This window comes from Ictidomys tridecemlineatus, chromosome 13, assembly GCF_052094955.1.
Source record: "Ictidomys tridecemlineatus isolate mIctTri1 chromosome 13, mIctTri1.hap1, whole genome shotgun sequence".
Classification (NCBI taxonomy): domain Eukaryota; kingdom Metazoa; phylum Chordata; class Mammalia; order Rodentia; family Sciuridae; genus Ictidomys; species Ictidomys tridecemlineatus.
In genome coordinates, this window is record NC_135489.1 from 59,513,606 (window position 1) to 59,529,823 (window position 16,218).

At 35.3% G+C, this 16,218-nt stretch overlaps 1 pseudogene; it reads left to right on the plus strand.

Annotated features, from left to right (window-relative positions):
* Nucleotides 1–4,230: 4,230 nt before the first annotated feature.
* LOC144369651 (3',5'-cyclic-AMP phosphodiesterase 4D-like) overlaps nucleotides 4,231–16,218 on the plus strand; it is a 36,796-nt pseudogene continuing 24,808 nt past the window's right edge.

The following is a 16,218-nucleotide window of genomic DNA, read 5'->3' on the forward strand; positions in this document are numbered from 1 at the left end:
CCTTGAGCCAAGTCTCTAGGCCTCAGATTCTTCATTGACCATACCAAAAATATAGTGCCTGTACTTCAGAGTGTTATATCATAAGGACTCAGTGAGATAATACAGACAAAGCATAGTATTTTGCACATGAAAACTGCTCCAAGTTTTCATTATTATTGTTACTGGGAAATTCATAACTTCTTGATCTCTTTGGTAATAGCAACTAGAGTTAGGGCTACCTTACCTCTCATTTACTTCTTGTTTTATTAATTGTTGAGAGCAACAGCCAAAGGGGCTCCAGCAAACTTCCAGCTGCCAGCAAACTTCCAGCTGCCGGCTGATGAATGGCTCACAGCGGCCCCAGCAACATCTAGCTGATTGGCTCCTCTGCAGTGATGTTCATTGGGCTGTTTCCCTGCCCTTCAGACTGCCAGCTGATGATTGGCTCACAGCGGCCCCAGCAACATCTAGCTGATTGGCTCCTCCACGGAGCTGCTCATTGGGGGACTTCTTTGGCTCTGCCCATGCAACCCAGCCAATTGGCCTCAAGAGCAGGAAGATTGTGGGAGATTGAGAGGCTGGTGTGGGGGTGAGAGGCTTGTGGAAGCCGGTGGTGGCAGTTGGGCTCTGAGGGTTTTTTCCCTGAGGAGCTGTTTTGTTTGGCGTTTGTAGTTCTAAAAATAAAGTTAGTTTCTTTTGACAAGTGGCTCTGAATTGTGTCAAGCTAGACTGCGGCAATTAATATTACCATGATGTGAACTGTTTATAAAGTTATGTTACAAAAATAAGTAGCTTATTTAAAGGCATCTGTATTTGCGGCATGAAATTAACTCTCAGTTAAATTAGACTCTCTTTCCAAAAGTTAAGCAAATAATAAGTAGTGTAATGCTCAATTAATTGATTATCTACTGAGTGAAAAAGTCCTATCTTTTTTTTTTTAATCCAAAATAACCTCTCCCAAAGCAAGCTTGCTAGTTCTAATATTTGAAAGATTTAACAAAGGAGTGTTTTCTTCTAGGGGAAGCAAGGGATTCCCCGTTTGGTCTATTTATTTATTTTCTATTTTGTGATATTCTACTCTGTTCTTTTATACTCTCCCTTTAGTTGCAAAAATAATAAGGTTTATCTTAACAAATTAAACAATATAAAATTTGTAGCTGAAAAGTAAATAGCCTTCTCCATCTCACTCCTATGAGATATCAGTGTTAGAAGCTAGTGTGTGTATTTCTTTGTATAAGCTTCTGACACTCCCTAGCCTAACTTTCCATAAACACACCCAGCTGTCCCTATTATATTGAACCAAAACATGGCAATTTTTTTTATAGGTCCCCACCATTCTTTAACACCAACCCACAAATGGAGCCAGACATTCTGTTTTCTGTTTTACACACATGCCTCAGCCATCCCTTTTTTGTTTGCTTTAGCTACTTCAATTCGACTGGATATTCTCCACCACCACCCCAATTCTACCTGCTCTTGAAAAATGCACAGCCTTTAACTTATCAAACTCCCTTTATGTTAATTGTCTAAATCACACTTTGATTGCCTAATTCATGCCTGGTAGTATTTTATGATTTATATACTATTTAATACAGATGCCATATGTTTGAGGTTTTTTTCTCTAATTGCTTCATGTCTTTTGAGCTCACTGGACTTTATTGTCTAGCTGAGAAGTGTTGTGTTTTGTATATCTGTATTTATTCCATTGTTAGTCTAAGGACATAGGACAAACTGCAAAAGTTGATGCATCTTTTGTAATATAAACGTCCTTACAATAGGGCTGGGGTTGTGGCTCAGTGGTAGAGCACTTGCCTAGCATGTGTGAGGCACTGGGTTCGATTCTCAGCACCACATGTAAATGAATAAAATAAAGGTCTATCGACATCTCAAAAAGTATTTTTAAAAATGTCCTTATACCAATACTAACATTCAATAATGCTTCATACTAGGGATTCTCAGTAATATTCCTTTTTCTTGATTATTTATTTTAATCATAGGATCCTTTAATTAAATGGAAATTTACCATGATAATAACATTAGACTCTGGTCCTACCACTTAAAAAAATTTATTCTGAGAAAATTTGTGTTATCATAGAGTGATTATCCAAAGCATTCATGGTACTTATGTTACTTTGTCTCAAGATAATAAATTTTTAGTGATTTGTTAGAAAAAATCAGTTATGTCTGTTTGAGTTTTAAAAGTAAGAATCTAATAATACCTGTGACCATTTTAGATCATTCTCAATGTTAAGCTAATACTAATATTTCTCAGATAAATATGATTTCTGTAGATGGTGAGATTTTATTTTGGGATGATATTTAATAGATTGTTTTTTATGAATCTTTTAGTAAGATGAAATTTAGTTTATTTAAGATGGATTTTCTTACTCAAGAAAATCATCTCAATGTCCTGAATCTCCCCCAATGACACCCCTCCAAAAAAACAGAAAGAATATTATCTCCATCTAGTGGACAAATTATTATATTACAACCTACCAAAAAAATCTGATGCCCTAGAATATCTCTTATCACAGGCATTTTTCTGCCCTACTAATAAATATTTTGGTTTTAATTGGTAAGTGGTAATTTTATGGCAAAAATGTTAAATGTTTTAATATATTTAGCAATATTTTGCCCAAATGTAAGTAGGGTGTCCTTGTAATTCAGTTGCTTAATTGAATTGAAAAAAATATTAAAATTTTAAAAATTACAGAATTTGGGGGCTACTTGGTATTTACTCAATTGAATTAAGAAAAACTTAACCAAAATTATCCTCCTATGTCTCCTATACTTCCATTCATGCAGAATTAAGAGAGTGTGTTTCCTTTTAGATTTTTTAGCAGAAGGATCATCTTAATACTAATGAGAAATCAACGCACACAGCTTTCATTTGAGCGCTCATTCTTAGGTCCTCAGGTTTCAGCATGAACTACCTATGCATCTTTATAGGAGGGAAGTGCACTCTTCTCCTCTCCCTGTTCAAAAGTCTTTAACATCTTCCAACTATATATTGCATGCCTTCAAAAGCCCTCTTTATATATGGCTCATTTTTGGAGATATCTCAGATATCCCAGTGAATTAACCTTCCTACCTTTATTTCTGTGTCTCCAAGTGCTCATGGTTGATGTTCACTGACTGCTTATTTAATTACACACATTGGGGAAGAGCTTGCCTGAGATCTCCTAATTTGGCTTGAATTCAAGGATTAGAGATCCTGTTCCACTCTGGCTTTCCTTGGGGTTGCCATACCACATATACCAGTGCCTAGCCTATCCAAGTGAATCAGATGTACCTTTTTTGATATCACAGTTACTGACACATAGTTGTGGTGTATGTAATTATACAATGGAGCTGAAGGAATGTCAGGAATGATAGATGATTAAATTTGGTTAGCTCAGTAACTTGAAAATAACTATTTTAGGACCTGGTATCCTTGTCTATAAAATGACTCTGTTCAACTAGATAATAATTCTTATTGTCTGAGGGACCAAATAAATAATCCATTTATAAGGAGACACATTCATAAGAAAATTTTAAGTTGGAAAACATATTTTTGATTGGTTAAGCTACACTGTGAATTTTTTTCCACGTCTTCTACTTGATGGGTTGATTTGGAAGCAGGATTCTTTTATCATAGATTTGCAGGTGATTCATGAAACATATAAGCCCTACTTTATTCTTCAGGTTTGGCTTCCAGTCTTTGGGTCATAACACTATTAATAACTCCAATGAAGAAAACAAAGAACATTTTAAAATTTACTGCTTACTAGTTTGGATAACACTCTTGGGAGAAATGTTGATGATATCTAAACCTAAATGCATGTGTTTATTTATCATATAATAAACTTCACTTATTCATTAACAGTTTTTTAAAATCACATGCCTCCTGGATTATTTCTAACTATCTTATGAACACACAAGAGTTGACTTCATTATGACACTTCTTGATATTTCACTTAGAAAAGCTCTTTGTGGAAAGTGAATACAGCTTATGAGTTTTATAATTTTAAAAAATATGTGTATGTATGGTTCTTTTTTCCTCCAACTCTAAAAATCAATATTATTAAACATAGCACCAATCATTCATTCAAACCACTTAGCTGTTGTTTCATTCTTCTGTTTTGTGGTGCTGAGTTTTGAACTTGGGGCCTCATACAAACTAGGCTGAGCTCTACCACTGAGCTACACTCTCAGCCCATTAAAGGGCAATTTTTGAAGTGCTGTTACAGGCCTGGGGCCTGCCATGTGGAGATGGACAGACACTACAGTCCTTTTAATGTTGCTAGAAATAATTCCAGTAAAACACAGAGTAGCCAGCAAAAGTTTACCAAAGAGACTGAGAAGTGAGGACACTGTACAGGAACTCCTGCAGAGAGGATGGTATGGTACTCACAGAGTTGGAGTTTTTAAGGAAATATTGACCATAGGTTTTTGTCTCTGTTTTCTGCCCCCTTAATTGGTCATACTACCTTTTGAAAAGTCCCCACTAAGTTTACTTTGAGTGTCTTGCTGCTTTGGCTATCAGGGTGAGTAGAGGTTGTGACATAGTTTTGGTGATAAGAGAGGGGACTGGAGACCTGGTTACAAGAGATAATGATGACATGGTCCAGAAGCTCTTGTTTTTTCTTAAAAGGGTGTCATTTGTTAAGGCTGGGGGAGGTTTTGACATACCAGGTCTCTATGGCCAGGTTCCTATCCTGTCAGAAAATGCTCCCTGGGCTTTTTAGTTACACTTCATTGTCATTTCACCCTACTCACCTCTACCTAACAGTGCCCTGTGAAGCTCTAAGAATATTCTGAGTCTCCATCTTCAGAAAGCTCACTGACTAGGAATGGAGATCAGATGGTAAACATACTCAGTTCATTGCAAATTCTGTCATTACGAATGGAGAAGTGTCTTGAGATCATAGAGAACAGCATCTCATGAATTTCTGAGGTATCAAGCTGAGGTTAAAGTCTGAGTCCTTAAGGATGAGCAACCGTTAGGCAGGAAAAATCAGAAGCCAGGCAGGGCTTCCCTGGCCTAGGATGTGCTGCTCCAATGAGTGCAGAATACACTTGAGGCAGAGAGTTGCCAGTTGAGGTTGTGAAGATAAGTAATTGCAACTGACAGCAGACAGTGAAGACTTGTAGTCTAGTAAAGATGTTTGGGCTTCAACTTAAAGGTAATAGTGAATTATTGAATTATTGAATTATTTAAACAGAAGAAGGGTGTGGTCAGATTTGCATTTTAAGAAGAGTCACTCTTGGTACAGATTGGAAGATGGGTTCAGGAGACCAAGAGAAACGCTCTTATAATAATATAGGTGGGAGTTGAATACTGGATTTAAAATGCCTGTAATAAATCGGGAATGGAAGGATAGGGGATATAATGGAAATTAGTTGCTGGATATGTTTATTGGGTAGAGAAAGAAGCTCGGGTTTGGAGGAGTAATAATAATAGGCATATAACAGGCACTTGTTGAGTTGAACTCAAAGGTTTAGTGAATTTTTATGTATTTGCTGTTTTCAACAAATAATTCTGATTCTGCATTAGAAGAGCTGTTTTTAAATAATTGTTTCTTTTTAGCTGAAATTGAGTTTAGAATGATCAGTCTTTTGTGTCTGATCAGAAGTTAGAAAATCAGAATGTGAAGCCAGTGGGGGTGTGTGGGGGTATGTTTGTGTGTTCGTGCACGTTTCTTATTTATGTTTACTTTTATTTATTTTAATATTATCATTTTTCACAAGCAGGGAGCAACTATAAATTTTCCTATTCTAAATTCCTTAATTGAAGCTAAATGTTTAGGTAAAATATCAACATGTTAGTGTTTACCACAACATAATTCCTTTTCTTTCATTCACAGTTTTGATGTGGACAATGGCACATCTGCAGGTCGGAGTCCCTTGGATCCCATGACCAGCCCAGGGTCTGGGCTAATTCTCCAAGCAAATTTTGTCCACAGTCAAAGCCGGGAGTCCTTCCAGTATCGATCTGACAGCGATTATGACCTCTCTCCAAAGTCTATGTCCCGGAACTCCTCCATTGCCAGTGATATGTGAGTACAGGAAGGGGCAGAAATGAAAAAATCAACCCAATTTATTTCCACAGTTGATGATGTAATAATACCAAAGCATTTGTTCAACTGCATCACTCTTCTCTAAAACAGGAAGAATGAGTAAAATCATGCAAACTGAAAATGAATGGTAGATTCAAGTTGAGTACTCTGTCACTCTTGACACATTTATTTTCCCAGAAAAACATTGGGAAAAGTGAGAATTGCATTTTTAATAGACACTTACATTTAAACATCAGCTTTATATTTATGTAGGACCTGTTTTTTTTGCTGTCCTGCCACAATGAGTACTTTCTAATATTTTGAAAGACTTTAAAGTCAGAAAATCCTTGTGAATGAATCTCAAGTGATGTATATATAGAGAGGCTAACACTGGTTTGTCAGATCACGTTAGAGATGTTTTGGAGATGTGGCTTAAATTAAGCCATTTTTTAAAGATTAATCACCAGAGGCAAGCCCATAAAACATTAGACAGACTTGAATATCAGTGAAGACATGGCACACAATGGAAAATACTTTAAACTGCACATCTTATACTATTTTCAGCTCATTTTTGTAGCACATTCCATTCTTATTTTTATGTACTATTTATGTGCTATGTATGTTCTGCATTGTCATATTTGGTAACTTTCTCTATGTATACAACTGATCTCCACTTTTCTCTTCTGGATCTAGACAACCGTCCAGGTACACTCACCATCTTCTCAAAACATCATCTCAAAAACTCATAATGAGTTATAATTCATCTTAAAGGAATTAGACTCTATGAGGCCCCTAAGAGCCTGTGTTATTCTCGGTATCCTAATAGATCATCCAAGTATTGCAGGTGGTCTAAGTGGAATTCTAGAAATGAAGTTGTGTTCTACTCTTCATTATAACCTCTAGTTATTATTAGGTGTTTACTTTTAGTTATTAGTTTTTAGCATTTGTATTATTATTGTCCACTCTTTATTTCCAAACAACTTTTTTTTTTTCTCATTGGCCCTATCTCTGTGCGATTCTTATCCCACTTTCATAGGTTTGAAATTCAGAATTATTGTCTATTAATTCACCAATAATGAAAACACTTCTTGAGACTTCTGATATATTTAAAGTTCCTATTCTGGAGTGGGAAGTAGAGATCTGGAATTTTAGTTCATTGATATAAAATTTGGAGCATAGCATCCTTGAGTTATTTAGAGATCACTACAAAAGCACAAAAAAGAGAAGGGGGATTTTCTGCCCAAGGGAACAGTGCAGAAAACAACAGACAAGGAACAATATTTGCAAAATATGAGGCATGGAAAATGACTCAATTAAGGAGTGACAGTCTGCTTGGTGTAGGGAGCAAAATGTGGCAAGATAGAAAGATTCAAATGCAGTATATGGGAGCCAAGAGCCAGGTTTGTCCTGATTATATTCTTGTTTCCATGCATTCCAATCACTCTATTGTGGAATCTTGGCACAGGGAAGTAGACACAGGGAAGTGATTTCTGTCACCATTCACAGAAACAAAGCAGAGTAAATTTGATGAAGACCTAGATCAAGGAAATGGCAGTGGAGAAAAGAGATTGGTCCAGATGCAAGAGGGAAAAGGTTTACAGAAGTGTGTGCATGCATGTATGTTGGAGAGTAGCCACCTGGGGAAGGAGAATCAAAGGGATTGTTAAAGTTTTTACCCTGAATGAGTAAAATGGTGATGTTGATGTGAGGAACAAAGAATAGAGAGTAGACAACATGATGGCAGGTAATAAGTAATAGATTTGGCCTTTATCAGATGAGCATAGGGGAACAAGACAACCATTAGGCCCAAGGACAAAGAGCAGAAATAGTAGTCCACAGGACCAAGAGAACTTAGAAGAACCAGTTACTACCTCTGATTACTAGGTCTTTGGATGACAGTTGAGTGAAGCATTCTTAGTCAGGTAATGGAATTAAAAACCCACTATGTTGAGGAGTGAATTGAAAGTTGAGATCTGAGCAAGTACATGTATCTTTTGAGAAGGTTAATGAGGGAGAGAATAAGATTGCTTGATGAATAATTAATTTTAAGGGGAACCATTTCTTGTTTTTTTTTTAATTTGGGACACTTGAGATAAATGAAAATAGAGATTATAATTTAAGGAAAAAGAGGTTAAAAAGTGGAGTTGTCATTGCTGAAAAAATATGATTCTCAGTTCAAGTTAAGAGATTATCTCTGGAAAAGTAATACTGTATTCTTTAAGACGAACAAAAAAAGAATCAAGTGAAAGGGGAAAACATAAATCTAAAGATGAATGAATGTTTAGAGAGTTAATGGCTAATGATCTCTACTTTTGCAATCATAGAAGGTATAACCATTAAAAACCAAAGAAGAGAGGGATAAGGAACACATAAGAAAATCATCATGAAGATCAAAAAGAATAACAGAATGAAGATGACCAGAGGAACACTGAACATTCCCATAGATCACAATAATGATTTTGAATGGAAACCATTTAATCTAACTTTATCAAAGGCAAGACAATTTTGGAAAAAAAAAACCTCACAATGAATTAGTGGACTTTATGTAGTTATGTGTTCTGTTTTTTAAAATTGGAGAAAATTGATCTTTTAATACCAGCTTGTGTAGATAATTCCTTCACACCCTTTACCCAAGTTAATAAGGATTAAGTATATACACACATTTTATAAAAGGACTATAACATTTCATATTTAAGTAGGACCTTTATTTTCAAAGCCCACTGAAAGGGATGACCTGGTCTTATGCTAGACCAATACAAGAGTTTCTTTATTAGCTTAGCCTCATTGTAGGAGTGACTGGTTTAATCAGGCCATGATGCAATTCTGTATTACAGAAAAATAACATCTAGAACGTGCTCATTTTTCTCATTCCCTTGATATATTTACATATAAGATTTTCCTTTTACACTCACTGACACACAGAGCACATTCTTTCTACCAAGGAGATGGAGTTTCTGTGGAAAGAAAGAGAAGGAGAATAAATAATTACCAATTCAGTATAAATCTGAATCATCCCAGGCCATCTACACATAAAGGATATGCCTTCTCTTTACTGGACTCTCCTGTAGCTATATGTAAGCTTGTTTCCTTACCTTATCTCATTCGGAATTCTGTGAAGATTGTCAAACAACCATAATTCAACTGTGCTTGATGAGTTTATATTTATTGGCCTAGTTGAGCTTTCTAATGAGAAAATTTCTGAGAAATTTCAGGCACAAACAGTACCAGTGGAAGTTTGTGATTATCTATATGAATGAAATGCTTTAGGAAACTTTTAAATGTTCAGTAATTTGGAATGTAATTGTTTAATTTATTGAAAAAGTGACTAGGAAAATAATCTCTTCCTAGTAGACTGGATTTTGTGACTTTGTCTTCTATAAACCATTCTAGAAAACAGTTGAGGCATGTGGAGATAAAAGGCCAATAATATTAGTAATGATAATCATAACTCACATTGCATGTTCTACCCTTAGCTTTCCCAGATATTTTCATACCAGTTGTTTCATATGAGGTACTCACAGTTCTTTCAATGGGGACATTATTATGCCACTTGCAGGCAAGAGATCCAAAGTCCAGTGATTTTAATCTTGCTTAAGAACACAATAAATATTATTATCAATTCTAAAAGAATATATTTTGATACTACCATTGGGAATAAAGTGCTGTGAACTACTATAGCAAAACCAAATTAATTAGGCCAAATGAACCACTTAGTGCTGTGAAATTTGGTCAAGCTCAAAGTAGTCAGAGAGGTTATAAGACAAAAATGCAACCCACTCAGCAAATACATGGATCTTAAGGAATCACTTGTTTAAAGTGGAAGAGAAGTTTCTGGGAGCTTCTACTCTCAGACTACCACACAGTTTGTTGAATGCAGATGACACAGTAGCAACTTAATTTTTAATAAAAATAAGGAGAAAATCTTAAGTATTAACCTGAGTAAAAATATACATAAAAAGCAAATTTGAACTACTCTTAGTAGTTCAAAAAGATTTTATAACAGTAGAAAATAGATTTAAAAAACTTGCCTCAGTGATGTCATGAAGAAACATGATGGAAATTTTAAAGTAAACAGATAATTATGTTTTTTTTCTCATAAATTTCTTCAAAATATGTTTAAAATTATCTTTCAAATAACAGTTACCTCTATTGTTACCCATCATCCAATAATATAGTGCTTCTGTATGTGAAAACATGTGAAGATATGATAGATTGTGAGGATTAAAGGATAATTAACAGTGATAAGACAAATAGCATTTAGTCATAAAGCTATTACTTTATTGAATATCAGCTGCTTGTCAAATAAGTAAAAAAAAATCAATTCACCTGAATAATTGATCCTTATCCCCCATCACCTGCTGAATAAACACTAACATACAGAAAGCAAAGTTGACCCAGAGAGCCCTTTACTCATGCTTATGTGCTTTACCTACACACAGAATATGGGGTGGAGGTGAATGTGAAAAGGGTGCTAAGAAAGAGATGAGTGGACTTAGTATACCAAAAAATCTGGGCACACTTGGTAGTCTAGTTAACTTGTTCCCATATATCTATAATTCTCTAGACCTCACTGATCAGGCTGCACACTGCCCCATGTGGGCATGCTCTTACCTAATGGGCACTATCCCCTGCCATATCTCAGAATGCCACCCTGTCCTTAGTAGTTAACAAGTGCCCCTCCATCCCAGATTTCAAGTGCAGGTTTTAGGTTCCAGTCCTTCATTCCCACTACCTGGGCTACTGAAAAGAAGGGTGCTGCTAGTCTTGAACTTGCAAAGGCAGAAGGACAGCCTGTTGTCAATTCATATTGACAGTTTACATAACTTTTCCTTGATCCTATTAGGGTATCTCCAAAACTAAAAAATAATAAGACATGGTTAGTCTTCCTAGATGTATGTAAAAAGTTTCTAACAGTCCTAGCTAGTTTTTTATCTTATTATATAAAAAAAAAACATTTCAAAAGCAAACCGATTTGCCACTTGAAAGCCATCGTCCATTAACTAAATACAAAATGGTATCAGGGGTAAATCATCTTTCCCCAGTTCCTGAGTCTTCCCAACTGAGGTGGGTAGGAATAAAGGGACGAGGGCCAGGGTTCCCTAAATATCCTCTGGGGTAACCAGAGGGAACTCACAGAGGCAAAAGGGATATTTGAAATATTCAAGGGAAACAGAAACATCCGTCAATCGTCAATCACCTGGAAAGCAAATAATGGCAGTTTAGATCATGACATTCCTTTCTGTTACCTCATATGTTTGCAAAACTGGATTTTCAGTGGTTGCTAGATGAAAAGCAGGTACTGAGCAAAAATTGATGTGGAACCAGATATGAGAAAGGCAGAACCCAATCTCATTTCAAAGTGATAAGATGCATAATGCTCAATAGGTGCTACATTGTTGAGATAACACCTCATTTGTTTGGTCTGAACTACTTAATCATCCTGACTGTTATTTGTTTGGGCCAATGGAGTGTTATAAAAAATTACTGAGTTGTTAAGGACTAAGAAAGTTGGAGAACCTCTGCATCAGGTTGTTGTTTCATGTCCTTAGGACTGGAACTAAACAAAATCTCTGTGTGAAGAGAAATTTTGTTAAAAAAGAAAAAAAATATGTTAAAACTCATGAATTTTTTGACAAGTTCTAGAGTAAAGAGTATATACTGTTCCTAATTCTGTTAGGATCCCAGGTAGCCAAAATCTTTTATTTTTTGATAATAATCAAAGTAGCCTGCTCTTTTTCTTCATTCCTGCCAAGCGGCCACCATTGTCATTGTCATTATGGAGTGCTAATGTGCAGGCTACCACCAGCTCCTAGATCTCAAGAAGTCTACTGACACAGTATTCTAAGATCATTGGCTACTGAGTACCTGCTTAATACCAACCATCTTTTTTCCTTTTAGTCTTTTTTTTAATTACTATTATTCTGAAAAGCTATTCTTCATTCAGTCACTAAGTCATTTTATTGTGAATCAAAAAATGAAAAATAGAAGTGGACTGAGCTTAGTGGTAGAGTGCTTGCCTCACTTGCCCAGGCCCTAATTTCTATCCCCAGTAGAGAATCAAACACTCCAGGAGTTCCATGAATAGTAAAATACAATTTAAACATTTTTTTTTAAATTTTTGAACTAATAAAATAAAAATACCAGCTAAGCATAGGGACACAGAACTATCAACCCAACTACTTAGGGGGCTGAGGCAGGAGAATCAAAATTTTGAGGCCAGTGTCAGCAACTTAGCAAGACCCTGTCTGAAAATAAAAAATAAAAAGGATTGGGCATATAGCTCAATGGTAGAGTAGGCTTGAGATCAGTTCTCAGTACCAAAAATATAAAAATTAAGAAAAAAAAACCCTTAATACATATTTTAAATTTTTATTCTTATGTTTTAAAAACATCACAAAAAGGAGATCTGAATGTTTTGACATTTTGAATGGATGGGGTAAAATTAAAGTGTCGATTTTTTTGACAAAGCATAGATTTGTTGAAGAAGAAAACAGTGGCCCAAAAAGTATTGACAGCACTTTCTTGGAGTCTAGAAATATCTGTGGGGCTTCAGAATAGTCTAAATCCACATGAGCATCCAGAAGGTATCATGGTCAAAACAAAACAGTATTTTAAAGCCTGAGTTAAATGTAGTTATACTGCGTATTTCCATGCCTTGAGAGTTCATGATCTACTAAAATGTCAAAAAAAAAAAAAAAACAAACAAACAACTGGAAGACCGACTTAGGGTTGCTAAATTTGTACTTTGTCAGACAAAGGATACTAACAAGAAAATTCCCACTGATACACATCATCATTTTTTAAAAGAAAATGCATAATCTCATAATAAAATTATTTTCCTAAGAAGTGAGTTTGGCTTTTTTAACATTTCACTTCATGGCCCATATTTAATCTCACTTTGACAAGAACCAATAAATATTTTGTTAGGTAAGTCCCAGATCTCAGAATGGCATTTGAAAACTACTGATCCCTGCCACTTGCCAATGGCATGACTGTGATGAATTGCCTAAGTTCTCAGAGCCTGGTTCCTTGCCTTGGCATGGGAATATGAGTACCTTGTAATGCAAAATCCTTGAAATTAGATATTGCCCATTGGTGGAGATCCATGCCTGATACATAGTAGGTTCATATCAAACATAATGCTCTCCTCTCTATTTGATCAGACTGTTCCTTTTAATCTGCTAAAATCTAGCACATACTGTCCTTTAAAACAGTTGCATGCACTCCCATAAATCTTCCTCCTAGGAACCCATGCTGGAGAAGAATCAAGAGGGCAGGGACTCTGACATTAGAAACAGGCCTGTAAAATAAGATCAACAGTGAAAGAAGAGCCTGTTCCTAGAACACAAAGTGAGGTGAAAGTCCTTCTCTGTGAACTCAACCTTTTCCACCTTACTTCTTCCCCTCTGTGGAAATAAGACTCAGCCTAGTACTGAAAACAGCTGATGGTCATTTGTGACATCAGCACTCCTGGAAAATCCCCCTATTACACTGTTTTGTTTGTTTGTTTATATATGGTGCTGAAAATCCAGCCCAGTGCCTTACACAGGTTAGGCAAGTGCTCCACCACTAAGCCACAACCCCAGGCCCTATTGCACTAGTTTTTAATCAAAGAAAATAATTCAATGTACTTAATGAACATGTTTACAAGCATGTGTTAAGCACTTTTTAAATTACTCAAATCAGAAAAAAATTTTGATACATAATTTTAAACATAGATTATCTTTTGTACTGTCACATGACTTAACAAATTGAAAGTCATTTATTGGCCTCATGTATTTTCTAAGTTTTTTTTTTCTTGTAGCACATAAAGAGATTCCATTGCAGATGAGAGAATTTTTTGCTTATGATTCATAATACCTCTAATTTCATTTGCTATATCATCAGTGCATAATATTAACAGGGATGAGCATGAGTGAGTCAAAAATTATGGATCTTTGTTTTAAGAACTTTTTTGATCAATGATCAGTTCTAGGTTTTAATCTGTTGTTGTTTTATTTAGTTTTTAATTGACAAATAATATGTGTCTGTGTAGTGTGTGTGTGTATGTGTGATGTAGAATATAATGTTATAATATTTGTATACATTATGGAATTATTAAATCAAACTCATAATATGTCCATCAATTCACTTATACTTTCTGTGATGAGAACATCTAAAATCTATTCTCAGCAATTTACAAATATGCTTGGCATTATTCTTAATTATAGCCTACCTTATAAGTCTCTTAAATGTATTCCTCCTAACTGTATATCCGTACCCTTCAACCAACATCTCCCAACCCCATTTTCCAGCTTCTGGTAACCAACATTCTACTCTCTCCAAGATTTCTTTTTTTTTTTTTTAATAGATCTACATTCATATGTGCAATAACACCTTATTTGACTTTCTGTTCCTGGCTTATTTAACTAAGCATAATGTACTTTAGGCTCATTTCTGCATCATTGTTTTCAAACTGGCACAATTTCTTTCCTTCTTAAGGGAGAGTGCTATTTAATTGTGTATAGAGACCACATTTTCTTTATCCACTCATCTGTTGGTTGACACTTAGGCTGATTCTGTGTTAGCTATTGTGAATAGTGCTCTAATAAAACAGTAGTCCAGATACTTTTTGACACATTGATTTCATTTTCTTGGCTTATAAACCCAGAAATGGATCATACGATGGTCCTATTTTTAATTTTGGTGAATCTCCATAGTACCTTCCAGAACTGCCGCACGAATTCACATTCCCACCAACTGTGTACAGTGTTTTGTTCACATCTTTGTCAACATTTTTTATCCTTGGCTTTTTTGATTAAAGCTATTTTTTTGGGTGAGACATGATTGCTCATTTTGATTTAAATTTGCATTTCCCTGGTGATTACTTATGTTAAGCACCTTTTCATATATTTATTGGCCATTGGTATGTCTTATTCTAAGAAATGTTTACTCTGTTCTTGTGTTCATTTTTAATGGGTTATTTGCTTTCTTGCTATTAAGTGATTTGTTAATTATTAAAATGTTAATAAGTGTTAAGCAGGTGGTAACAAGATTAGCTGGGCACAGTGGCACATACCTGTAATCCCAGTGGCTTGGGAGGCTGAGGAAGGAGGATCATGAGTTGAAAGCCCTTGTCAGCAACTTAGCAAGGCCCTAAGCAATTTAGCAAGAACTTGCTTCAAAATAAAAAGGGTTGGGGATATGGGGATGTGGTTCAGTGTTTAAGTTCCTTTAGGTTCAATTCCTGGTACCAGAAGGAAAAAAGAAGAAATTTAGAATTCTAAACGTCTAAGATTATAGTATTTTCTAAAGTGACTTTAAAAAAAGTATAGTTGTAGATGGACAGAATACTTTTATTTTATTTGTTTATTTTTATGTGATGCTGAGAATCGAACCCAGTGCCTCACACATTCTAGGCAAGCGCCAGCCCCTAAACTGATATTTTTTTTAAAAGAGAGAGAGAGAGAGAGAGAGAGAGAGAGAGAGAGAGAGAGAGAGAGAGAGAATTTTTAATATTTATTTTTTAGTTTTAGGCGGGCACAACATCTTTGTTTGTATGTGGTGCTGAGGATCCAATGAACCCTGGCCGCAAGCATGCCAGGCAAGCGTGCTACGACTTGAGCCACATCCCCAGCCCCCTAAACTGATATTTTTAATCCAGTAAAATATCAATTAGAATGTAATGTTTACAGGTGTTCTCTGAAGAATTTTCTCATTGATTAGAATAGGCAAAATGATATAGTAAATTCTCTTAAGGCTAGTAAAGATGAAAGTGTTTTTTGTTTTGTTTTGTTTTTAATTTTTTAAATTTTTTTTAAAATTAGTTATACATGACAGTAGAATGCATTTGTCTACTTTGATATGATATATATAGATAGATAGATAGATAGATATATAGATAGATAGATAGATAGATAGATAGATAGATAGATAGATAGATAGATAGATGGGATATAATTTCTCATTTTTCTGAATGTACATTGGTAGAATCACATTAGTCATGTAGTCACATATATGCATAAATTAATAATTTCTGTTTCATTCTACTATCTTTCTTTCCCCATCTCCCCTCCCTTCCCCCCTTTCACTTCCGTCTACTAATCTAAGGTAACTCTATTCTCTAGTGCCCTGCCCCCTTATTGTCAATTAGCATCCACATATTAGAGAATATGTGTTTTGTTTTGGAGAGATTGGCTTATTACGCTTATAGTATTCTCCA